General features: G+C 29.5%; 1 protein-coding gene across 2 annotated transcripts in view; it reads right to left on the bottom strand.

Annotated features, from left to right (window-relative positions):
* Positions 1 to 10,194: 10,194 nt before the first annotated feature.
* Positions 10,195 to 27,200, bottom strand: part of LOC105338123 (uncharacterized) — a 49,219-nt gene continuing 32,213 nt past the window's right edge. Inside the window, exons 15-16 of one of the 2 annotated variants that reach the window (XR_004595706.2) lie at positions 14,423 to 14,541; positions 12,266 to 12,483 (exon numbers count right to left, since the gene is read on the bottom strand). The gene's annotated coding sequence lies outside the window, so the exon portion shown is untranslated. Of the gene's footprint in view, positions 10,220 to 12,265; positions 12,484 to 14,422; positions 14,542 to 27,200 lie in introns of those variants that run through there. The other variant, XM_066079817.1, reaches the window with a different exon arrangement.

Below are 27,200 nucleotides of genomic sequence, written 5' to 3' on the forward strand. Positions count from 1 at the left end.
TTATATAAGCTCTTATTTCTTCAATATTTTCAACTCATTCAAATACTGGTCCTGTTAAATGACTGTAAGTAAAACTATGTGGAGCTGAAGACTCGTGTTTATACCGTTCGAAAGGTATTGAATATGGCTATTCAAGAGTATTATCATTAACAAAATCGTTCAAAGCGTTATCGCACTGTGCAGTAATACACATTGCATATCGATCAGCACTCGTATTTATCACCTAATAGACATAAATAAAGTTATTTTGTTCGAAAAACAGGAACGATCCAACAATTAATTACTTTTTAAGAACTAGTAATACTACACATTCAACGGTGTGAAAAAATTCTCATATTGGTTTCCATTTTCTAGCTAGTTCAAATTTTGTAAGCAACATGGAGGGAAACGCAAAGCTTTATTGCTAAGTGTACTATGTGACATCTTTTTTTTTTTTTTTTATTTGGGGGGGGGGGGGGGGTTTAAACAATCCTCAGAAAAAAATCTGTAAGTGAGAGCAATCCAGTCATTTACATTTATAAAGATGGTTAAAAGAAGATACATCATACGCTTTCCCTATATCTCACTCTTATTTTTTTCCTGTACGTGAAAAAGGACACATACACATATACACTTGATAAGGCGTTATAAATTCCATATTGGTTCCTTTTATGGCCGATGGATTTTAGTTTGTTCTTTGATAATTGTCATGCTACTGTTGGTTGATAACATTGAGTAAATTCGGTTTGCCGGGGTGTACATCTCCAATTCTTCTACCATAAAGAAGTATGCAACCATAGCCCTTCCAGCTAAACATTAATTGATTTATATCAACTTCCTTAAACACAAAAATTATTCCACTTATTATTTGTAGTTCGACCTTTTAACATATTTTTGCTCTAGGTAGTGCAGGCATCTTTTATTTTTATGTGTTGTAAGCTATCAGCCACTATGTAATAAAAAAAGGATGGAATTTAATTCATTTTTACTAATTTTTAATATTTCAATGAAAAAACTTTGTTGTTCCAAGTCTCTTTAGCATCCATAATTAATAAAGCTCTATTTATTCCATAAATGATTGTTGTTATAAAAATAACATATCTTAATTCAAAGTGAAATAATGGCTCATAAAGGTACTTCCCTGTTTCAGGATGAAAAAAGAAATAAGTAGATATACCATTATAAAAAATTCAAAAGCTTATACAGTTCAAAATACTATTATTTAGCCCCTTACACCGAAAAAGTAATGGGCTTAACATAAATCACGCGACACTCAGAATTCTGCAATAATGCATCTTTTAACTTGATGTATAGATGTATGTTGATAAAGAAATCTAAGGGGTTTTTAGCATAGTGCTTGATTATCGAAGACGGCATGTTGCAGCATTTAAAAAAATATCTAAATATGAGTAATAAAATTATTTGAAATCGTATTATGTTAAGATTTGCTGTCTTATAAATTATTGGTTTGTGTGTTACTTTCTATTTTTATGTTTTGTTGTTTTGTTTTAGACAACGTACTCCTTTAGTAAAATTTTTGTTCTACTAAACTTGTTATTTCTCATAAGGTGTTTCTTATGAAGCAAAAAACACAGAGTAAATCTTTACAGATAACAACAGATTTTTAGGTATGTGTGCTAAATGTTCATATGTTTCTTCGATTCCGAACCAATTTCTTGTTTATGTACAAATGCATCTGATGTTAATTTGTGCCTTCTTCAAACCAACTTCTTGTTTATGTACAAATGCATCTGTTGTTAATTTGTGCCTTCTCTATATTGTTTATTGTTATAAATCGAAGCAAAAACGTCATCATTATTATCAACAGTCATTGAGAAGTCTAAGTCAAGGGTAGATGATGCAAATACCTCTCTGCTGTATACATAGGTTCCTGGAAGGATGTAATAACTCTGCTATAATTATCCATTAACGGGAATGTAGGACATGTCTTGTCCTCAGTTACCTTTGCATACCAATCTACATTGTCCTGAAAATAACACGGTTTGATCTATTTTTGATATAAATACAAGGCTGAACACCTGGTTTCCCTTTAGACAACTGCAGACGTCTATGCATTCCTCACTGAAGGTAAAATATCGCGTTCCCAAGTTCAAAATATTTAATAATGGATAAAACGAGGTAGGAAAAATCCTCCAAAAATGGTATTGTGTATTGTTTGTTCATATTATCCACCAACAAACACTTTTGACAATAAAACGTACATCATTAAGTCATATATTGTGCATGTATGTCGATAAATGAAATTCATATGCATATACATGTACAACGTTTTATTTGTGCATTGACTCATAATTGATTATTGTTAAAATTTCATTGAATTTATCAACGTTAATGCACTTGAAATTGATTATTGTTAAGGGTTGGATTTAGAAACGATGATGCACGTTTGACGTGCCCAGTACATGATCAGCCAGATTACGGTCGTCATTGTTTGTATTCATGTGGTAGCCCCTGCAAATGAATCAGCGTGGTGCAATGGGGAGCAAGTATTCCTTTTAAAGGAATATTGGGCGTGTGATGTTGTCTTAATGTAATGCGAAGCATTACCTGTAATAAACATGATAAATAGGATATAACACACCGTTTCGTTGATTTCCAAATTCGCAAGGAAAGAATAAACTCTCTTGGTAGGCGAAGTAAAACCTGCACTTCACGTCGATATACTTCTGAAGATCGTCAGCAACAAACCTTTTAGATGTCTATTTTGTCAAAGACATAATTTTTGTACATTGATAATTTGAAGAGTTAAATCTCACAAGAATAAAAGTAAACGATACGTCCGCCATTTTTTTCCATAATGTTGCGACAGTAATTTCGAAGCTAAACAAAGACATTTTTAAAGACCATTTATGCAACTTTTGTGGCATATTGCAGCACTGCTATGCACAGGAAAACATTTACTTGCATTCAACATTTTCAAAATCTGACTTGTTTTACAGTCATTATTAAGCCATAATAAATTTTGTTTGCTAAATACATCATTTCCTTGGTCACAAATAAACCTTAATATTGTTTAGCCCAAGCTATAGATTCTGCTTCGATACAATATGCAGTATTCCGTAATATACCGCACAAAACTCCATAAATAAAAGAAACAAGGTATATAAAAAAATGCCTTGTCCCTTATATATTTGATATATAATATTTCTGTGTAATATTGCACAGTTATTTACGAAATTGCCTTAGTCTCTTTTACGTTTGGGGTGAACAAATGTTCTTACTGTTCATATCACTGAGCTACAAGTCTGAAGAGATATCATTAAAAGAACAAAGAGGTATTCTGTAATGTCTTAATGCTAGTTATTCCGTTTCTGTCAATGGCCATTGTTCTTGCTAACGCCAAATGTGATGTCAGTCGTAATAATCACCATCAAAGTCTTTTAATTTCAAATGGCACAGGAAGAAAATGGCTTACTCTTTCCGTCGTTTTTGCCCAAGCCGGATAGTAATAACCTGTAAATGAACCTTCATTCTGATTAGATATGTTCTTGATGTAAGATACAGAGATAAATAACGATAACTGCATCAATGTAGGATGAAAATGCGCCATTCTACTCAATAAGCGTTATAAATACAGAAATATGAAAAACATATAGTAAAGACGATTGAAAATGGAAAAAAAAATTCATTTCAAAAGCACAATGGTGTATGTTCGTCGATAGTAAAGGTTAATCGTATGTTGCATTTTCAACATAGCAAACACTCTCAAAAGTCCGCTGTGCTAACCCAGCCCCTGAATACATAAGGGACATAGATGCCACTTTGCTCACTTAACCAGCAATACCCAAAACTCTAATCAGTTTAAAGAATCGGATACAAAATATATGGAAAATTTTTTTCTCGTTTCAAAAAAATGTTTTTAAATTTTTTTTTCGCCCAACATTTTTATGTTAAAAATTCAGCCCTCTTGTCAATTACTTTAAATTATATCTTCTAGAAAGAGGAAGAGACCCTTCATTTGGATCAACTTTAATCCCCTTTACACAAGAAAGCTTTGTGCCAAGTTTGGCTAAATTGGCCGAATGGTTCTAGAAAAAAAGATGAAAATGTAAAGTTTATGACAACGGCGACAAGAACGACAGACGACGAAAGAAATTTGAGGTGGGCTAATAAACTCTAAAACATCAACATATATCATGGTTATTCCATACAGTTTGTTAATTCATTTCAAATATTTTCATCTATCGTGAAGGTTTTAAAATAATCGATTTATTTCAAGAAATGAGATGAACAAGCAGTTTATGTATCTACAATTTGAAAAGATAAAAATAATAAAAATGAATATCAAAACATGGATCGACATAAATCTATTGCAACCAAAAATACGTCACAAATTTTCCAAGCGCCTGTGTAAAGTGCAACGTTTTTAAAATTGAACTTTGCTTATAACGTGTATTGCAGATAATATTTTTAAAAAAAAGAGAACATTTTATTGCCAATTGCATGTACTTTAAGAATTGTTTGACGTTTTCACAATCAATAAATAACTTCTGAATCTTTAGTATTAACACTCATTTAATAATTCAACACATTGGATGTCGCAATTGTGAAAGAAAAATCCATAATTCAAAAAGGCAACAAATATTCAATTTCAATTTTGAAATGCATAAGAAAAATTGAAAATCAAATTATTGTTTTATACCGCCAGAAGTGGTTAACCTAATAAAGTTAAAAACATAAAGAATCATGTATATGGAATAAGGTAATAAGGTAATCTAGTTCCTTCGAAAAGTTCAAGTTTACCATATTGCTAGGCAAGGTTCAGATGACGTTACACAAAATACACCGGACGTCAGAGTTCCTAGTTTCCTTTTTTCTGACAAAGTGCACGCGATGGAGGATTAATCGTACACTGAGCCGCAAAACTGGTTCTCTTTCTCTCTCTTTAACAAATCAGGTTAATATCCTGTCAATCCTAAAAAAAGAAGCAAGACTGTACAGGACATGAATAACGTTCGTAAATAAATGTAATATTTTTACAAACGTGACAACCCTTCCTCACACATTGATGAATTATTTGGTGAAATCTGCGTAAAAAGTCGCACTTAAAAGAGTATTAAAAACGATATACACACCAAGAGACCTTAAACGCAGCTTAATGCTGTAATGTATGCAAAAGGCGATGGATGTTTTTGTAATATATTTATTATAATGAGCTGTTGTAGAGGTTTCAATACACACCAAGACAAAGGCGTTAAATGGTTATTAGGTTCATGTAAAAAATGATGACTTGTAAGTTTGCTTCTTGTCATGTCATTTGGTTACAGTTTTACTCCAAGCAGCATTTGTAACAATTAAAACAATAGTCATTTGCAGAGGAATCCACTTAATTACTGTGTTAATCGATAGCACAACCTTCGATATATCTCGTAAAAAGTTTTATAGATTTGTTATCTTGTCTGATTTGGTGTGAAAAGGCCAAGGCAACAGCTCTTTTAAAGTAATTCAGTGACAAAAACATCTTTGAAAATTTCGTATTGAGATGCATTTTTTCTTATTAACAATTGACTGTTCTTGTGTTACTTTTTTCTATGAACACTGGAAGATTTTATTGAGAATAGCATCCAAGGTAATTATATTTTATTCATAGCTACTACTGCAAAATTAAACTAACTTACAATTCTATACTGTGGATGATAAGTTTATCACAAAAAGTCATAATAAAACTTATATTTAGGATATATTTGATTCTCCGTCGAAAATTGTCGGCGATTTCTTTTCAAGATATAGTTAATGTTATAGCAAATGGAATAATATATCATATGTTCTGCGCTGATGTGATATTTCCGGCAGTTATTTTGACTAAGATAAGAAGCTAAAAGTGAGAAGAAAGGTTACTTAGAACACGGCAAATTATCAATTTACAGTAATTTAACTTTAAAAAGATAACCCGAAATAACAATCTGAGTTTGAACACTGAGATTCGGTTCGGTTTGATGTTTGGACAGATGCCTTCACCGAATCTCAGAACAGTTGTTTATAATTCACATCTGGAATATTCTGTCTCTTGTCGCGGTGAAATTCGTAATTTTCGCGTAACTCTGTAGGGAACCTTTTTGTTTAAAGAGTTACAGTAAGATTTTAATTTATTAAACATACCAGATAAATAAATCTCTGTTATTGATACTTGCAATTAAATGTAATGATTAATAAGAACAATAGTCGAGTTGCAAAGGTGTGCGAGACATGCGACTGGTGACATACGAGATGGTTGTAAATGTTTTGAGATGGTTGGCGGTTGTTATTGTCGTTTTTCACGAAGAAGTTCGGGGATATCTTTCTAACTTGAATTATTATATAGACTGTACAGAAATTCAGTGAAGACATTATTCCAAATTTCTACCGATATTTTAGTTCATTCTTTTTGCAATGTTGCACGATTACTGTCTCTCTTTGCGTGATTTAAAAAAAAAGGCATAGTAAAAAATAGTTTTGTGCCGGATTTGCGTTTATATTTTAAAAACTCGTGTACCAAATGGTGAATTATATTTAGTAAAATCCAGTTCATTATTTTGCAACCTGCAAACTTATAATTCGTGCGTCACCATATCACTTTATTTAGGTTGTTTTCAATCTATTTGTAAAAAAATATTCGAAATAGTTTAAAGGCAAAACAAGCTGAACGAACAATTTTCACTTAATTTCAAAGCCAAATTTACAGAGTAGTACAAGCTAATAGGGAACTAAGCTTGAATTCTGAATTTGAAGCTTTTGCAACCTGCAGGTCATGAAGAACCTAATAAACAAGAACACATACTGTTGCTGTAATTTTAATGAATTTCTAAACATTGGTATCCATATCATTATATGTAGATTTACCGACACTAATAAGGAAAAATTCAAATCATTAAACAACAGCATTTATTGTTTTTAATCATAAAAGCTTTAGCAGCTAAAATTCCTGTTAACGATATATATTATTCTTATCTATTGATTAAGAATCAATTGAGGAAGGGGAAAATTCCAGTAAAGAAGTCCCAAAAACAAAAAAATTCCAGAATTATATGGCTTTTCGTTGAATTTTCCAAAATCTAATAGGAAAACAAAATTTGAGTACCAGTCGTCTAGTTATAAGCAAGATACAGAATTTATAACTCTCTGTTCTGTAAATAAAGCTCGGGAAATGTATTTGTTTACATTTTAAATATTCTGTTTAGGCCTAGAATGAATGTTAAAAACACTAGCAACTGTTTATTTATGTATCAAAACGAATCAGCAGATAGAAAAATCAGACTTAAGAGAACTTTTATCGGTATATTGAATCAATGTAAAACAAAAAAACAAGGCACGAACCTTGTTTACATTACGAAGAAGTGTGAGCTCCGTATCCTGCTAATAACTTTACGACCGACACTCAAATTTTAATTGATCGTGAGAAATGCATTATTCAAGAATTGGAAACAATTGAAATTGAAAAATAAAATTTGACAAAAATAGTGACCATGCTCCTTTAAGTGGAAGATATGCCTAGATAATTATACCTCGATTATTATTAATTCTTATTTTTTGCCTTTCTTAGTTTTATCAAGGGGGTTCCTTTTCCCGATTGAATTAAAATTCAGAGAGAATACTGAAAGAGTGACCTAATATTATCATATATATTTGTAATTTGTATAGAATTATTAATCAATAAAGATAATATCCAGTAAAATATGAACGGTTTTAGACTCTTCTCTTATTCTTAATCAGTTATATAGTGAACTACGTAGAAGTATTGTTAACAGACATGAAGATAGGGCGTTTTGAAACTTTTTTTTAAAATTATATACGCCATTTTTACAAATGGAAGGACATAACATCTTATTCCAAAGTTCAACTTCAGCAAATGAATAGAGTGTGAAATTCATGAAAATAATGAGAAGCAATCTTTGGATAAATGTTGCCGCCGACTTGTTTATGTTCTATAATTCACATATCCATTGTAGAAGTAATGTTTAATTTAATAGCAATTCTTTGTCGTCACCAAGTGTCTTTTGCAATTCGTGTTGTTTAAACGTGATATTACTATGTAATAAGTTTGCATTGAGATCCATGGCTCTGCATCACACTCTTTAAAGGGACTTGGACACGATTTAAGATCAAAAATTTTATTTTAATTTTTATGTATAAAATGGTTTACTAGTGCATTTTAAATGATGGACCAAAATATTGAATGTTTAAGTCAGGTTACAAGCGAGATACAGAGGTCAGAATTAGTTGTTAAGTAAACAAAGCTCGAGTCTTATAGTTGTTTACAAAAAAATGTAATGTAGAGAATTACCATTTCTTTGACAAAATGACATGTAAAAACAATTTAAACTAATTCAGTATCTTCATTAATACTATTATCAACAAAAGAAAGATACATTTGATTGAATCTTGCATCGATACAACACATATGTAAAAATGACAATATTCGAGCTTTGTTTAAAAAACAAAGAATTATGAACTCCGTATCTTGCTTATAACTTGATATTTGACTTTCAAATTTTGACATAGCATTATAAACTTCTATATTTATAAATATTAACATTGAAAATGGAAAAAGAAAATTTTAAGTCAAATCGTGTCCAAGTCCCTTTAAAATTCAAAAATGAATAATTTATATTTGTCAATAATGCAGTACCTGTAGTTGAAAATGATTAAACTATTTACTTTTATAAAATATATAATCCAGAAATAAAATATTGATGTTTTTTGTTTGATTTTTAAAGGGATAGATACTTTATTAAAGGCCAACATTGTGAATGCATGTCAAAACATTGATTTTTATAACCCCAATAAATGCATGTCAAGCAATCTCGAATAATATGTAGTTTCGATGTATTACTTCAACGCAAACAAATTATGATTATGAGTACATTACTATTTCATATGTAAATCTGTACTATTTGATAAAGTGAATGCCTATTTGTATTTTGAAGGATGCAAAGTCGCAATAAAGATATATTTTCACCTCAAGAAATGTGCATACATATTAAAAACATTCGATTGAAAAAATATCTATAAAAGAAAATTTTCACTTTGTATGGGAAAAGTTTTTATCCTTTGATCACATCTCTATTTCGGAAAGTTCCCGGTATGGATTATCTTTTATGTTCACATTTAAACGTACGTAGTAATCTTAGAATCAACTAAAACATGTCCTAAGTAGCATATTTCTTAAAATAATTTTTCATTTTTATATGACTATCGAATTAATTACATTTGTAGACAAAGTAACACTTGAGTTGACATTTTCGAAATCAATTCTTTTTAAAGAGGCATGATCACAATTTTGGTCAAAGTCTATGTTTTATTTAATGAAAATATGCATCTTATTTAAATATGTATTTTATTTATTAGATAATGTATCTGAAATATGTGTTGATTTGCAGGATAAACCAAGTTCTAAATTTTGTTTTAAATATATTAACTGCTTCCAAGTTGATTCATGGCATCCCACCCCACCCCTTGCACTAAAGTTAATTTACAAATTGAATGCAAGTAAATATGTTGAAATGCTACACAACTATGAAAAATTGCAAATAATTTCATCGACATGTATGATCGATGTTATCATAGAAAAATCTTTACTTTTTTTTTTTTACCGATGATAGCCCTTATGTTTCATCTAATATTTTGTATGTAACATATATGAAGACACGTTATGTTTGTTAACATGTTGACATTTTACCTATTAAAGTCTGTGTGCAACATTTTTTTGAAAGTTATGTCAACACACAAAATTTTTTCGCTGAAATGTAACTAATCTATGTTAAAGCAATATGATATATTTAAATGTTTTTAAAGAAAGAAATATTTGTGATATTTTATCAAGTTACATAAGTTAGAAACAATTTAATTCTAACACATTTAAAAACATCGAGATTCCAATTAATTTTTGCATTTCAGTCCGAGCTGTAAACAATCCGGTCTGAAATATTCATTATCACGTGATGTCGCAAACTTTTTCAGTGTGTGAATGTAAACAAGTTGGGCTCGGCGTGTTAGTACTGGGCTATAGCATTCAAAGACAATAGAAAGAATAACAAAAACATAGAAATTATTTGGAATCATGGGACTCATCAAATAGAGGATATCCACGCTCGTTTTCATTTGATTTTTGATCAGGTTGTAAAAATGGTAGTCTATATGTTTATTTATATTATTAACATTTATCACTTTGTTAGGAAAGAGCTGCCAGGCCTTTTTCCAAATGTTGTTTCTGCCTTCCATTTTATTGCGCACATGCGCAAATCTACAAAACATGAATTGAACATAATTATAAGTAAGAAGTATCCATCTTTTTTTACATGCCATGACTTTAAAAATTAATAAATACCGATGAATAATCTGTCGTATTTGTCAAAATCGTTTCTTAATAACTCATCACAAAGACAAACTTTGGATTTAGTTTTCAGTCAGCACAAATTACGTTGAAAATGGCATTTACTTTTTAGAAATTTCTAAACTTGATAGAAAAATGTGATTTTATAAGAGTCTGAATATCTTGCATGACAACATTGCATTTCCACACAAAAATAATTGCGTATCAACAAAATAAAGAAGTCTTTATAAACTGGTCACATTTTTCTAACACTTTATCATTTTTTTGGTTCATGTAAATATAATAGTGTTTTTTGTTGAACGTTAACTTAACAATGTAATGTTTCAGAAATGCATAAATAAATAAAAATAAAATATTCGGCAATTGTAATGTCTCTTTTAACATTTTTCATCTGACTTTGCACACTTTGGTTATTGTATATTTTGATTTGTTTTGCATCACATCGATTTTATTTATTGTACTGATGTCATTTTTGCGTCCAGGTTGTGAATTATTTATTTTATTTATATTCTCCTCCTCTTTCACAAGATACATACATTTTTAATTACTGGTGTAGTTTTTTTCACACAAGAAAATTAAAACTTTGCGGAAAACTTTACTTTAGAATTCCATACAATTTTTTTTAAAGTACCTTGACCCCTCAACACTTAAATATTCCTAGAAAAGTTAAGGAAACTATTAAATGTCATAATCAATAAGAAAAACAGAAATCGAAGGTACAATCCAAAATCAAAAGTTGCTAAAAAATTAAAGAATGACGTCACAAAGTAATGTTTTCTCGTAAAAATTTGTATGATATTTTCATAAATTCTTTCAACAAGACGTTTCAAGTTAGCCATTGTGTTAAGAAATACACCAAGATCAACCATTAAGATTATTTTTCATTTTAGATTCTTTGGCATCACATCTATAACTTCCGATGTTTGTGGACTGATTTCTGAAGTTGTGTCATACTGTGAAAGATTTTAGTTAGGTTTTTCTCTGTTGTTGAGATCTTTGCTGAACGACATGATTTTTGTACGATACGTCTTTTGTGAACCTTTCAGTTGTTATGAATTACGTATGTAAACTTTTCAGTTGTTACGAATGTGTCCGTAAAAACACAAGGATGTGGTTATCATAATCAGTAATCGTAATTAGGTGTTATCGGTTACAGGTTCCTAAGTAATCATGAGTAATCAGTAATCATCTATATTTCTGAGTAGGAAATTGTAATTTAATCGATTGCTCTTGAAAAAAGGGTCTATAATCAAGATTAATTTTTGATTACTTTTATGTTAACAATAGTAAAATTAAAATGCTTGTGATTTTTTTGCATACTTTAATGTAACAGTCTTGTGCAAAACCGATTGGGTTTTTGTGAAAAAGGCTTCAATTGTTCGGTTTATGAAGGCGTTAAGAAAATGTTTCAAAAGAATGCATAATTATTTTACATTTATTCAATTTTAGATTACTCTTGAAACGAAGTTAATATGTATTGTAAAATTTTATAGGAGTGCAGTATCTTTTTTATGATCAATGAAATAAGAACAAGTGCATGAAGTAATTATAAAAATTGTTTCATATATTAGGGTGCCTAAGCCTTACAACGTTATGACTGACAAAAGAAATAGTAAACAATAGGACCTTTTGTAGGAACAGCTCTAAAACAATAAGTGAATATGGTGGATAGAATGTTGTAATGTAATTTTTTAGTGAAAATGTAAATACATTTATTAGACTTTGAGTTTTGAATAGAGTTAAAAAAAATCAAAATGAGCAATTATATGTCTCAATAAATATAGAACATTCGTATGACGTTGACGGAGTTATTGCTCTTCGTTTGGCAACCGACTTTCTAAAACTCATTTGTAGGAGCTATTTTCCACAGCCAGTCAACTTAAAAATTGAAAAAAATATGACGTTAAAATCAAACCACCCTAAAATAGTTCAGGTTTTCAGCAGAACACAATTGCACCTTTTTCCACATGATTTTATTAAACCAAAGTATAAGAAATACAACATTTAAGTTTAACAAATAACAATGATGCTGTATATGCCAACAATGTCTGTCGTCAATTCGTCATTTCCTGTTTGATTCCGGTTCTTGACATCGATAATCCCAGACCAAATGATCATCAGAGGGAGAAGACATAGAGGCAGTGCTGCATTCTAAATTTGATGGACAATGGCAACTGAAATGCAAAAATAAACTTTCTTAAGTTTATCAGTTATTAGGCTTATTGCAATCATTCTCTTTGCTATTCATTCTTTTTACCAGTTTAATTAACGCTCTTGAATACAAACTAAGGGTTTAGTTATATGACAATTTAATTCATTAAAAACAGAATAAGGGATATTGTCTGATATATTTATAAACATTGTAAAGTATTATATGTATCTTAAGTGATTACATTCTTGAATATATCTACTCACGCCATTGTAAAATAATGACCAATTTATTGCATTTATGAAATGAAACTAAGTAATGTATCAATTTTCGAACTTTGTTTCATTAACAATGTAATATAGTTAATTATCGATCAAATCAATAGCTAAATATCTAAAATGTTTTCATAAAAACATTCCAAAGATTTCAAGAACTAATTTGAATACGCGACGTAGCTTAACCGATTCAGTATTGTATTGATCGATTTGAAAAAAAAAGATATACCTGCGATAATAGGTAATGGTACTATGTATGAAATGTCAAGACTCATCGTTACCTTTCTCAAACTAACCTTAGAACTGAATGAATTCGCTATCAAAAACTCGGGCTTATAGCAAATATCAAGGTCAATATCTAGTAAAAAGTAGAGTGTTTTTGTGCTAGAACCATTATATATGATGTCACGGTTGATTTGTTTCTTTACTCTATGACTTGAAAGAAATCATGTAGAAAACGAAACAACTTCATGGCATCCTATGCTTAATCATAGGAAAATCATATATGTACGATTATCAATATTAGAGTTGACATCATTAAAAGGAGTTCAATAGCTTGTATATGCCGTTTTTATGTGCATTTTAGGAATAATTTATTAGTAAAAAATAGATAAAACTCCGAGATTTGATACTTATTACCTTTATATTTGATAGAAAGATAATAAGTTTAAAATTATTTTTTTACCAAAACATTAAGCCTCGTTACTCTCTTTCGAGTAAACCTATTGTCATGAGTATCATTTATATAACTTCTATCTTGAATTTTTTAAACCTGTATAGACACCTTTCACGTACATTGTACTAGACCTTAACCTTAATCAAGGCGCTTTGACTCAAACATTCACTTAGAGAGTGGCATTTGTATTTTCAGTAAGGGCTATAGTAATGATATAATCTGGCAGTCGAAGAAAGAAATGAAAAAGGTAATGAAGTGTTATCAAAAACGCTTGTCAATGAGAGATAGCGCCAAAATAGTATTTCATTACAAAAACGATTCCAAAAGTCAACAATTTAAGTTTAAACATGTATTTCTTTCTTTTTCTATATTTGTTTTGGTAATCGGTATATTTTTCGTGATGATTGAAAACAATCAGATTTGAGATTACGAGTCCAACTTTTTAAAAGTGATTATATAGTCAAGGTAGAAAGTGTGAGGAAAGTATCAATATAAGCCTTAATATTGCCAATTTTCCCGGACTTGTATTTTATAAATAGTTTCTTTCCCAAAATAGTCACCTAACAGGGTAGCACATAGGGATAGATGGTTCATAACTAATCTGTTAGTCACGAGTTCGAACCCCGATGGGAATTTTAAAATGTTCAACTTTCAAAAAAATTTAAACATATTTTTTGGTATAATTTTAGACCGGTGAAATTATTTTAATTAGAATGTACTTTAATTCACAATAATATCGACAACTGTCCCATACCACCCTTAGTCCAAAGCACAAGCGTTATAAAACAAAACTGACAGTAAAATTATGATGTACAAAGAAACAAAAGAATGAATTCATTATTTTAAGTATAATTCACTCTTTTACAACTCATAACTTTAACTGGTGCTATGATAAAACAATTTGTACACCACAGTGAATTAGTTTTCTTTAGTAACATAAAATAAGCCCCAATGACCATGCTTACAGAATGTCCCTCTAGTCAAGTTATAGCAATAAATTAAATAATACTTACTGATTATGGAAAAACTGACAACCGTATTCTGCATTTGATTCTTGTGCCCACAGACAAACTAGCCATCCACATTCCATATTTCTACTACAGGACACCACATCATTGTTTAAGTTTACAGGCTGCAACAAAAAGTACAGTAATCAATTAAATAGATTATAATGACTGGAAGATATTAAGACACCTTTAAAAATTAAATATGGACGGGTTTCTATGGGCATACTTTATCATGCCAATGAAATGCCGCTATACTCTGTTTAGTATCAGGACTTTAATCAAAGACTTCTTTATACTTGATCTTATGTTCCTTTATTCCATAAAACTTTTCCTCCATTTGCAAGTACGTCGTACACAACATATGTTCTTTAACACACCCCTTCCCTTCCCTAACGTTTATTGATTTATTCTATAATTGATCATTTAAACTTATAATTCATTGCTCGCACCTATTATTCAGCATCTGAAATTAAATATTTGGTTAGAAAAGGAGTGGTATAGTGGGTAAAATCTCATTTTAAAACTAAATAAATGCATTAACTAATAAGAGAACAATCTCATTGGTGCAAGTTAACTTTAACATCATCAAAACCAAAAAGAACGACTAATTGCGAACATTGGCTTCCCTTTAATACACATCTCTGGTTATCGTTATAGCGGAATCTTTAATATTCATATATTTATTTTCATTGAAAAAAAAACCCAGCTAGATATAACGTTTTGATTTACGTTTAGTTTATTTCCCAAAAATAAGTACTTATCATGAGAAAAAAATTGGCGATTGATTAAACACTTACACAACCATATCATTTTTCTAACCCTTATGTTAAACTTGGTCATTTTAACCCTAAGGTAAAAGAAGAAGCGCATAAAAATATGGAATTTCAGGACAAACCAATTTGCTTGTGTGGGCAAAGAATTTGTTAATGATTACGAGACAAATCTTGACAAATAGATTCCGGAGGACGTACTTTTCATAATTGCTTTTATAAACTCCTTTGCATGGTGTGTTCCAGAGTTCATTCTTGACTATATGCTCAATTTTTATTAACCCGTCATCGTTACTGATTAATTTTAAAGCAACGAGAATCACAGCAAATTTTATTTGCCTTCATTTTTTTTATAGATATGTTACCAGTTTAAGTCGAGGGAATGAATTTGAAAATGTTGTCAGACTACTTGATAATTTATTTTGATTACTTCTAATAGTGTAAAACCCAATCATGAAAAAGAAACAAAATCTTTCATGTTACCAAATAACAAACTAGTTTCTACACCAACAAAATGTTAAAATCCATATATACTGAATAATCTTTCGCCCCACGGTTTTGTTATGAAAGTTTAAGACCCTTAAGACCATTTATTTGTTATTTTCTACATTTATGCCCGTAAAGTGTTTATCTAAAGTTTGTGTTTGATTTAGTATAATGGAATTACGATAAACTGATATGTTTATAAGAAGTATAAACTTGGTTTATACCTTTAAAACCAATAAACACGTTTATTTCCCTTATGAGGTTTATAGAAGAGTTTCGATATTTCAGCTGTGTAAATCCATACATTTTGTATCATTCTAGAAACTATATAATTTAATTTTTTTTTAAATGTTGTTACTAAATGAAAATTTAACAACGGTTGAAAATAATTATCTTTAAAATAGAATTCAAACAAAATTTAATTTTTTTTAACAAATACGATCTCGATAACCATAAATTGTAGTTGTTCTGCGTGGTTCTGATATAGATTGCATTTTCCTTTTTTCAACTCTTTATATTTCAACCGGAAGCGGAAATGCAAGCAAAAATCTCTCAAACAACACCATATACCATCTGCTGCAGTATCGAAACGTAAATTATATCAATATTTTTTCGTAATAATATGTAAAAATAACCTATCACAGTCTTACCTCACGAAAAACAGGACCAGTTAATACTTTCCCACAAAAAATGAAAACTACTATTAGCACTGTATATTTCCTCATTGAAGAGCACCAGATGGTTGAGAGGAAGTCTGTCATACTAGTTATAAGAATGGATTCATACAGCGAACTAAAGTATCCCTATTGGAAAAAAGACTTTTATATATGGCGCATTAGGCAGTAGGTGTTTCAATCACTGATCAGATAACGAATGTCATTAACTTCCAGCATCGTAATAACTATGCGAACAAAAAAGCCAATATGATCATCACAATTTAAATGAGTCCTTCATAATTATGTAGGAAAATAACTAGTGTGACTTTCATAGTACGTCAATCAATTCACATATTTCCCCAGATAATAAAAAAGGTGTGTAATCGTTCAGCTATTTATTTTCTCTAGTACTAAGAAGCCTAATTATCTTGTTATTCCCCGGAATAGTTACTGAGGATATGTACGTAAATTATCATTGAACTATACAAAATATTGTTATTAACTTAGTTCTCATATTTTTTGTCTGTGTTTTTTTTTATATGAGAAGTGAGAACTTCCTTTAATGTTCCCCTTTTCATGAATAAGCTAACATTTTGGGACACATGCACTATGACTTAATTATAGACATAAAACATATAAATAAAATGAAAGATTATAGAAATGATTTTGTTGAATTTCCGTCGATCGTGGATTCAATTAAAATGTGTATTTTAATAAGTTTTTCAATAACTTATAAGTTTACAATAGTAATTGCAATAGATGTTTTAATACCCCTGTTATATGAATACAAATGTATGAGATGATCTATTTAATACTTAAACTTATTAAAAAATTAATAATCAATAGTATATTTTCTCCTTGGCTTAAAAATACACACAATAAAGACACTTAGCTTGGGAAACGCAATTTAGACTTAAATATGCCACAGTTTCGGATGTCTTAATCCTAATATGTGAATATTGTCAACAAAAGTTTGAAAAGAGTGCTTTAAATAAACAACTTAAAAAAAATAATCCAGCTACCTTTTTAATGAATGTATCAAAATCTAATTTCAAAACAACACTTAAAAGTTGCATTCTAAAAATCTTTCCAAATTATTGCAGACGAGGTAAAGAACATGAACTAGACCAATTTGTTTTTTATTTTCATTTTAGAAAATATATTATGATAGCTGTTATTGATGAAATATGTTAGAGCATACCATCAAACTCTTGAAACTTTTATGAAGAGATTATAAATATTTGGGCTTTAATGTATTAAAAACATATTTAATTCTTAAAGAGGCATGGTCCCGATTTTGTTCAGATTTCAATTTTTCCTTTTTTTAGTGTTTATAATGCTTTAGAATGCATTTCTAATCATTAACCAAACTTTGAGTGTCAATTGTAGAGTTATAAGCAAGATACAGAGCTCACAATGTCTTGTCATGTAAACAAGGATCGTGCCCGGTTTTTGTTTACATTGGTTCAATATACCGGTAAAGGTTCTTTTTCTACTTTCAAAACATAAACAGAGCTTTGTTAAACAAAAATTGTTATAGAGAGATTTTAATAAACATTTACAAACCACATCATTTGAAAAAGAAGTTTGGCAATACTAAAAATATGTCTTAAATATACAACGGACAATTTAATATTCCTTTGATGTAATATTAAATATCGTCTTTACGATTTGACGTTGATCATTTCTTTTGAAGAAGACTTTCATGTTGTATTTAAATGCAGAAGACTTATATTTTTAAACTAGACCGTTAAAAGGTACCAAAATACATAGTAAACAGATTTTATAAAGATTATAGCAAAATATACCCACCCCCCCCCCCCCCCACCTAAAACACAATGTAATTAATGATTTAACGACTATATCTAATTGCGATTGTAATCACGATTTTTGTTTATACATGAACATCACATATACCCAAGCACAACCCAGACCAAGGTTTGCCTACTTTGACAACCTCACTTTCGCTCTTTAAATTAAAGATATGTCTGTAAAAAAGAACTTATCTTCTTTTTGAGAATCATATCAGTAAACTACCCTTTTCAGAAAAAAATGGCTGGGTTAGTGTATGCATTGTAGACGGCGATTTTTTAAAATAGTCAATTAATTACATTAACAACATTTACAAATTCAAAAAGATAATTTTCACGTAATAATTTTTTAACAGAATGCAATAACAAAATCTCAAGTTTTTAACTTTTTTTAACAAATAGATAAATTTATTAGGAAAAGATTATAAACAGTATAGAAAAAATTGATGAAATTATTAATGAACAACGCGTCAAAGTGGTGGGTAAATCAAAAATTGGTATCAATCGTACGTAAGAAACAATTATTCCTTGAGAAAGCAAGTCATTTTTAAAACTAAATTATGAGAGGACAACAAATTGTCAGACACCCTAGGTGTGTATGAATTTCGTTAATGCCACTGAGATATTTTCCGAGTTTATTGATTAACTTCAAAACAAAAGGTAACACCTTAAGGTTGAATGTATATCTCTTAGGTAGCGGTTGTACTTTGATCGCGTCTGGACAAATCGAAAAAAAGCATGGGGGTAAATCTGAATAAATGATTTATTATTGTCATTTAGGACCACAAATCAGAACGCTAATTGTGGCCATTTGCTTTCCTCCTTGCATTTGATAGTGGGAATCAAGTCTGTCTGAGGGCAATGGTGGGTGTCAGCGAATATTATCAAAAGAGGAAGTAAAGCCAACAAGGAAACCGCACTGTTTCTTCAGGTGTCCACAACACATTGTAAAAGTGAGTTAATGATTACAAATGTGTAAAATCAGAAAAGAAAATGCTGGGAAAAAATACGTTGATCAAGAGGTATAATCTGATTGGTCATATCAGGGTTAAATGACTCCCTCACAATGAACATGAATTCGGGCAGGTTTTTTGTCTTTGTCTTTCTAGTTTGTTTGTTCTTGTAAACTGGATGAAGAATGAAGCATCATAGTTCTATGTCCTTTTCAGTCAAAATATGGCCGACATAAAGGTAATTTTTTGCAGTTAGGCTACAAGTACTAAAATTACTGTGCAAATCGATCCTGTATGTAGGACTTATGTATTGCGATGGATTAGAAAAAAGTATACATAATAAAGCATCTGATATGATTGTGCTATGGTATTTAATACATTAATTTTTATTCAATAAAAATTGTAAACATATTCACAAACTAAAGCTAAATAGATGTTCATATTTATACATGGTTTTTTATTTTGCAGATGAGAGGTAAACCTTTTTACTCTAATGCAAATATCGAGAAATTTTTACATATTGTATTGGTTTAACTGGAAATGTCAAAAGACAAGCTAAAAAGTAAGTAATAATTCCATATAAGTATTTATTTCTAATTATCTTTTACTCAGAAGTGCAAAAATTTTACTATTAATAAATGAAATACTACTAATTGTACATTACTATAAAAGAGCTATTTTCACTTTAAAATAACTAGGTCAATGACTTACTTTTCTTGTTAGTGACCTCTGACTGTTTATTAAAAATTCCTTTAAAACGTCCACCCTAACCAAATTTTTCTTTGTTTTGAAAGGACTTTAAACTATAAAACAAATTTGAGTGTGAGAAACAATGTCATTTCTTCACTAATATTTAATTTTAAAAGAATTGAACATCAAAGTTTAAATTTACTCGATGCCAAATTTCTCCATCGATTTTTTTATAAACTTTACCTGTTTTTATTTTTGACAGAGTATCACTAAAATTTGACAAATAGGAGCACTCGAAACTATTCATTATATAAAATACTTATAGTATTTTGTTGGTATTGAAATCATACATGGTCAATGCTCAACATTTGAGATCTGCTATTTCTGGAAATTAGTGAATGTGTCATTTTTTGTATTTTTTTTTCATTGCGTGCTAGCCAGTTTACTGAGATTTTACAAGATATTATACAACCATATAGTATTAAACTGATGTGACAAAACAGATACAAACTTATTTTTTGCAATTATATCGTTTTAAATAAATTAAGTGATAAAAAGAAAATGAAAAATATTGTCTGAATTTTTCTTTATTCTCAATTTTAATCTACCTTGGTCATAGCATATCTTCCTGAAATACAGAATACAATTATATTGATATTTGTCTATAGCAGGCTATTTCGTGTTAATAAAAAAATTTTTTGACTTTATGCCCCGGGGCCATAAAAGTTAGATGAGCTTACTTCCGACCTCAGTTTTACTTTTACAAAAGGAAAAGATAGTGGAAAAGTGAAACTGAGATCAAAAGTGAACTTTTATGGCGCCAGGGCCAGAAATATGTTATGTAACAACAACATACGAATTGTTTAATATCATATGTTCTCTGTAACGATTTTATTTTACCTACAATGATTAAACTTAAAATGAACGTTCAGAAATACACTGTTCTCAAAATTAAAAAAAAACCTGTACTTTATATTGTTAAATCATTCATTTTATATCTATAATAACAATATATGATTGAGGCGCAAAATTTCATAAAGTTTCTGTCTTGTGATAAAGTGCATAAACGACCCATTTTATCAAAAACGTTTCCATTGATAAAATTATTACATTTTTCCTCAGTCTTTGTATGTAATAGCTCTTTTGATACACATGTCAATTGTAATACGCTAGCTAAAATGATTATGTTATCATGGTACCGCGCTTAATTCTCTATAAATCGACACTCGTTTCTTATTTTTAAGAATTGTTTCATTTTTTCTAATTCTATTGCACATTTAATGTAGCTCACAAAAATAAAATTCGACGAAAGAAATAATACTAAAGGGTTAAAAGTACAAAGGTTGTTGACGAAGGAAATATAGTTAATAATACTGTCTTTTATGGAACGATGCGTGTTTATGCATATTGATTTGCGAATGCAGGAAGTACAGTTCATGATATAGTTCTTTAATTTATTTGCCGACAACAGCCACTGTTCCTCCTTACGTAAATATTTAACTAGCCTCTTTATTTATGTAGCTTATGAAATAGCGAAATAATTGAGTTTTACACTAATGTTGGCTTTAAATCACCATTTCACAAGATATGATAAATGGCCGCCCACACGTGATGTCACTTCGCCACATCCTTCAAGAAACAAGTACAATATCATTTTCATGATAAAGTTATATGCACTTATGTTTGATATATATTAATAAATAACTGTTTTATGTGTATACTGTTTCACAACTTGAAATTCATTTTCTTAATCAATATACCTTATTGACATACTCTATGTCTGATTGAAACGTAATTTAGCAAATAAGAATATGTGCATGCTACAGTTTGACCTAATAAGGTCTTCTCTGTTGTGTAAATATATGGCCTTAACTTTTCAGCTTTAGACCTTCGTCAGACAAAAGCAATTGCAGTACAAATGTCTTTAATATTTAAATAAATAGTTCCATGTTTAACCCAATGCCTATTCGTTCACTGGTTCATGACTGAATTTCTTTAAAATGTCATATCTTCGCAATTGGAAAAGATAAATCCAACCCATATTAAAATCATTATGAGTCCTTGTGAAAAGTGAATGCATTTCCATTTAAAATTATTTCAGCTGTGTCACAAAAATTCTTGTTTAAGGTCAAGATCTAATAAACTAGTTGCATCACTTGATCTCATATGACCTCAATAATCTTTTCCACTGCAGCAATTTTCTTGACATTCAATTAAACTCATATTTGAAGTTGTACATCAAAATGTTTACAATCAAATACCATCTTAAAGAAGAGGTCAAGAACATATCAGAAACAGTATCATTCTGCTTGAGGATAAATCAAAGCAATTGTATAAGGTAAATATGAAGACAGACTAAACCTTATCGGGGTTAAAGTCTGAAACACTGTCCATGCAACTGAAAGTTTGTTGTGTTTCAAAACTTACAATTTTGTCTATAATAGTTCTTTTTCTTCCAATATTTTGGCAAGATTGGATTTATCTAGTAGAGTTTAACAACATTCATTTGGACCTCGCATGAAATCTCGGGAAATTTTATTAACTGAATATAATCTTTATTATAGAAAAAATGCTATAATGATAGTAATAACAGAAAACCAAAATATGTATTATCAATCGACCCATCAAGAGACTTTAACGACTTGATAAAAAGACACTATGTATCATTGTTTCAAAAACGTACCACTACGACCAAAATTGTTCAGTGCCTTTTTTAATCCTTCACGCTTAAATTTATCTGTTAACAGCTTTGAGAATTTATAGGCATTTTTCTCTAAAACTGAGTTTAATAATTGATTAGATTATAGAAAGAAGCATTTATTTACTTGGTCTTCAGACTAGACTTTTCAAAACGATGTATATCGACCGATGCAAATTAGAAATCGTATCAGTTCCTATATTTTTAATTAAAAGCCACATAAAGGTCAAAAGTTAAAGTTAATTTTTTTTGTTAAAATAGTCAAATATGGAAGAGGTAAATATGGAAAACATATTTCACATCTAAATTAGAAAAAATACCAAATATATTCAATGCGCTACAGTCATTATCGTTAAAAAAAAAATAAACAAATGCCGAAAGTTGGTCTAAACAAATTATTCTAAATACAAATATTAAGAAGTGTTTTCCCTTAATACTGATACGAATAATTCTGTCCATTTTGAGAAAATCATATACATGTAAACTCCCAGTACTTACTGCCAAAGAGAGAATTACTTGTTGTTCCTAGAATACACAGATTAATTCTGAATTTACAAAACATGTAGCTTTGTCATTGAAGCTTTTAAAGGCATTATGCCTTGCAATACTCAAAACAAATTGTAACAGAAACAAATATTTATGAATAAAAAGGTTGACAAACATTTTTTTCGGACAAACTAAAATGTATTTAGTTTGTTTATGGTTTTCCTAATAAGATCATTGTTGAGTTCGTTTCTGATATCTTTTTATTTGTTTCATTCATCTAAAAGTGAGCAGCTGTATTGTTATTCACATAATTCATAATAAAATGACGTAAAACTTATGATATTTTTATTTAATAACAAATGTTTGGGTCAGGTTATAATTAAGTTTAGTTTAATCAAGATACCACAATAGATATGCTCAAATTGTCATTAATTAACATCATTTTGCTGACGCAATATTTAAATGCGTATCATAAATACGTCAAAATTCTATTTTAGAATTAAATGTTGATCAATTAATATACATGCACGGTCCTACCTCCATAAAATTGTTTATTGTTTTTTTGTTGCAATTTCCAAGAAATTTTTTAAAAAACAGATCAAGCAAAATACGAGCACCTATGAAAACTTTGATTTTTCTATCCTTTCGTTTGTCGAATTGCAATGAATTTTATAAATATAATTCAAACTAACATTTTTTAATGTATTTTTATCTCATTTTTATGACAAACATTTCTGTAATGATATTTCAGATAAGGATAAACAATCCCGATAGTATACTCTCTTGTTCTCCATGATTGGTTTTTATATTATTTTTCTAATAATGATCTGTGATTACGGTTTGTAATTTTGTAATAGTAATGCTGTAATTAACAAAGCTATTCTTGATACTCTCTGGTGTATTCCTTTAGAAAATAACTGCAAAAATGACGTTAGACGACAGCACGGATCTGTGCACCATAATAAAATTAAGTATGGATAGTCCAATGCAATTCCCTTGCTTACTATTTTGAAGTAAAAATGTAAAAAAGATGAATGATAGATAATGCACTTAAATAATGTGGGCACATATTTACAAAGCTCTTGACGTTACGGAAATCATGATTGTTGTGTTGAGAAAACATGACATGATCAAAGTGATCAACAAGTCGGCAAGTAGTGAATAACACTATGAACTACTAACTGTTTCAATACACAGAAATACGTTTTAACAGACGATGATTTTCTAACGTTAAGTAAGAAACACGTTTTATTATTATCATCAGAAGATAGTTTATTAACGTTACGTAAAATAAGCTATGTAGCTGTTATTTTGAGTCGACTGTGCTGTAAAATTCAAAAAGCTAAATTGAAGGTTTCTTGTTTCCAAGACTGATTTTCGAAATAAATTGGAAATGGCACAGCCCTGTAGGTACTTCAAAAACACTATAAAAATGTATAACATGATTCCAATGAACATATGTTTATATAATTTAAATATTTTTTTCCCAAAATCACTGTAATAATATTGATCAATCTTGTAAATGTTCAAAGGGCTGAAGTGGCGTTTTAAAAATGAGTAATATGATGAAAAATATTTTTACTTATCGTTGTCATTGACATTGTCTCGTCTTTGACGTATATTTTTACATCAACGTCCTCATCTAATCTAAAACCACTAGGCCAATATCAATTAAACTTAACACAAACAAACCTAAGGTGAAGAGTTTCAAGTTTTTTGAATGAAAGATCATATTCCTTTTAAAAGGAAAATACTAATTTAAGAAAAAGAAAGACTATTGTTATGGTAAAATGTTTAGAAAAATGGCCTGAAGTAGCCTGAAATATTTAACTCATTAAAGAAAGCTTAATTTTATCGTAAAATTAAAGTTCTATAAATCACTGTCGGGGGGGGGGGGGGGGGGGGAGAGAGAATTAAGCTATCAATTTATTAATATTAATTAATATTATTTATTTTCATCTACATTGGGAAAGAGTTGACTCTCAAAAAGGAAGGAACAATTTGATTAAGAAAAACAGAAAAAATCCTTCTTATGAAAATAAGAATGCCATGATTTGTCAGAATAACAAGGAAAGTTGTGTGAAAGCAAAGAACATAACTGAAGTTTTACATTTAGTTGCTACATTTAATATCTTTCAATCTGTTACTTTTTTGGTAGGATGTTCAAACCCAACTTTACATAGGAATGTTTAAACAATCTTTAGAAGCAATTGATATACACTAGATGTTTTGTTTAAAATGTATTCAAAATTTTAATTTCATACCATACTCGCCGTTTAGTCATCGCAATTGAAAACACTGAGGGGCAAAATTACATTCTTAAAGAGTGCAACTGAGTATTCTAACGTCAAATAAAACTTTTTTTTAAAAAGTGGTTTAACTAAATACTGAATGGATGCTATGTTTGTTCAACGGATATGAAAGTAATCCGGTCTTAATAATATAACAATATTTAAATATATATTTAAATGTTATGATTACATGGTTCGGAATGTATTGAAAGGAATTAAGAGAGAATATGAATTCAAACTTTTTCATGTACATAGGTTTTTATGATTTGAAGGGGGTATGCTAGATTAAAGTGTTGAAAAATCTATTTTTTTAAATATTATTTTCTATTACATTTTCCAAAGAGAAGCATAAATTAACCATTATTTATCCGAATAGGATACAAATGTAATGTTTGCATGACACTACAGTTATTTATTGTGCATTTTAATCAATGGTAAATAATTGGCATTATCATTGGGTCAAAACACATTATTGCTCAGTCGGGCAATGTCACATACAATCATTTCATGCATATCTTTTACAATTTTATGCTACATGTATGCTATGTATACGATTTATTGATATCCTATGAGATTATAATGCAATGCTGCGAGATTTGTATGCTATGCTATGAAAAATTAAAACGAAAGGCCAAATGATATGGTATGCAATGCCTCGAGATTTGAACAAAATCGCCTCTATATACAGAAGAGTTTCGAGGTAAACTAATAAGAAAACAAAAAATTACCACTAATCTGCAATGTAAACATTTTTAAAAAAAATAATTAAAAACAAGTTGAAAGTACGTTGTATGCTATGCTATGGTATGCTATGACGAATGAAAATCTAATGATATGCTATGATATTCCAATGCTATGATATAAGATATCAATGATTTGTAATGAGTTTTAAATGCTATGCTATGGTATGGTGTATGTTGTAAAATATATGCTTAAACTGATTTTATGTGCTACTCATTTATCGTATTTATTTTATTTTACTTTTTTTTCTTAATGAATTGGTTTATGAATGTCTATTTTTAGTTTTGATGCATGAAATGTGGCGATAACGAACAGTGTTCTAAATCGAAAGAAAAGTTTCTCTTGGTAGAACTTCAGTTTTAAAATTTTCCATAAAGTGCACATTCTTTTGTTATGCGATGCATGATATCATAAGTGTTATAGATTAAATGACATGCATTTAAATTCGCAAATGCTCCGACACATTCTCACATAAACCTGATTATTTCGTTAGATACGCATTGAATGGGTCAAAATAGTTTGTTAAGATACATAATTAAACTTATATCATTTATTAAATGCGAAAAATAGATATTATTGACCTTCTTAAAGCATAATGTTATTTTGAATGCCAAAATTAAGCATGAAATGCTCAAAACTTTGATAATAAAAAAAATGCGTGCGACAGAAATTAACCTTCTGAAAGCAGATCAATTGTAAGTTCTGTTAATTATTTCTTTGTTCTTTTATCTAATTGCAATATATTTTATACTTAATAATGTGAATTTTTAAATTCATTTGAATCTTTACATGAATAAATCTTATCAAGAATATCCAAAGAACGAAAAATCGAGTAGTGGTTATAAAACAGCATATGTGCTTCGTTTTTTCTTAGAAACAAAATTGTATTTAAACCATACAATGGTATTTAAAATTATACAAATATGCTTGCATCTTAATGAACCCTCGCACTACTTGAAAAGGACTAGCTTCAGTTCCACACATTTTTTAAAACAACAGCACCCCCATTAAAATTTAAGAAGTTTAAAATTTAAAAATGCAAAATGAAATAAGTAATTTCCTGAAATTGCATTATAAGCATATTCATACTGATGCTCTAACATTCCTCATGATGCCTTTTCGTTTAATGCGTTGTTCATAAGATAACGGTTGGGTTTTCCCACGAATATAGTAATTCATTAACTTAAACCTATTGTACATAT

Source organism: Magallana gigas, chromosome 3 (genome assembly GCF_963853765.1).
Source record: "Magallana gigas chromosome 3, xbMagGiga1.1, whole genome shotgun sequence".
Taxonomy (NCBI): Eukaryota; Metazoa; Mollusca; class Bivalvia; order Ostreida; family Ostreidae; genus Magallana; species Magallana gigas.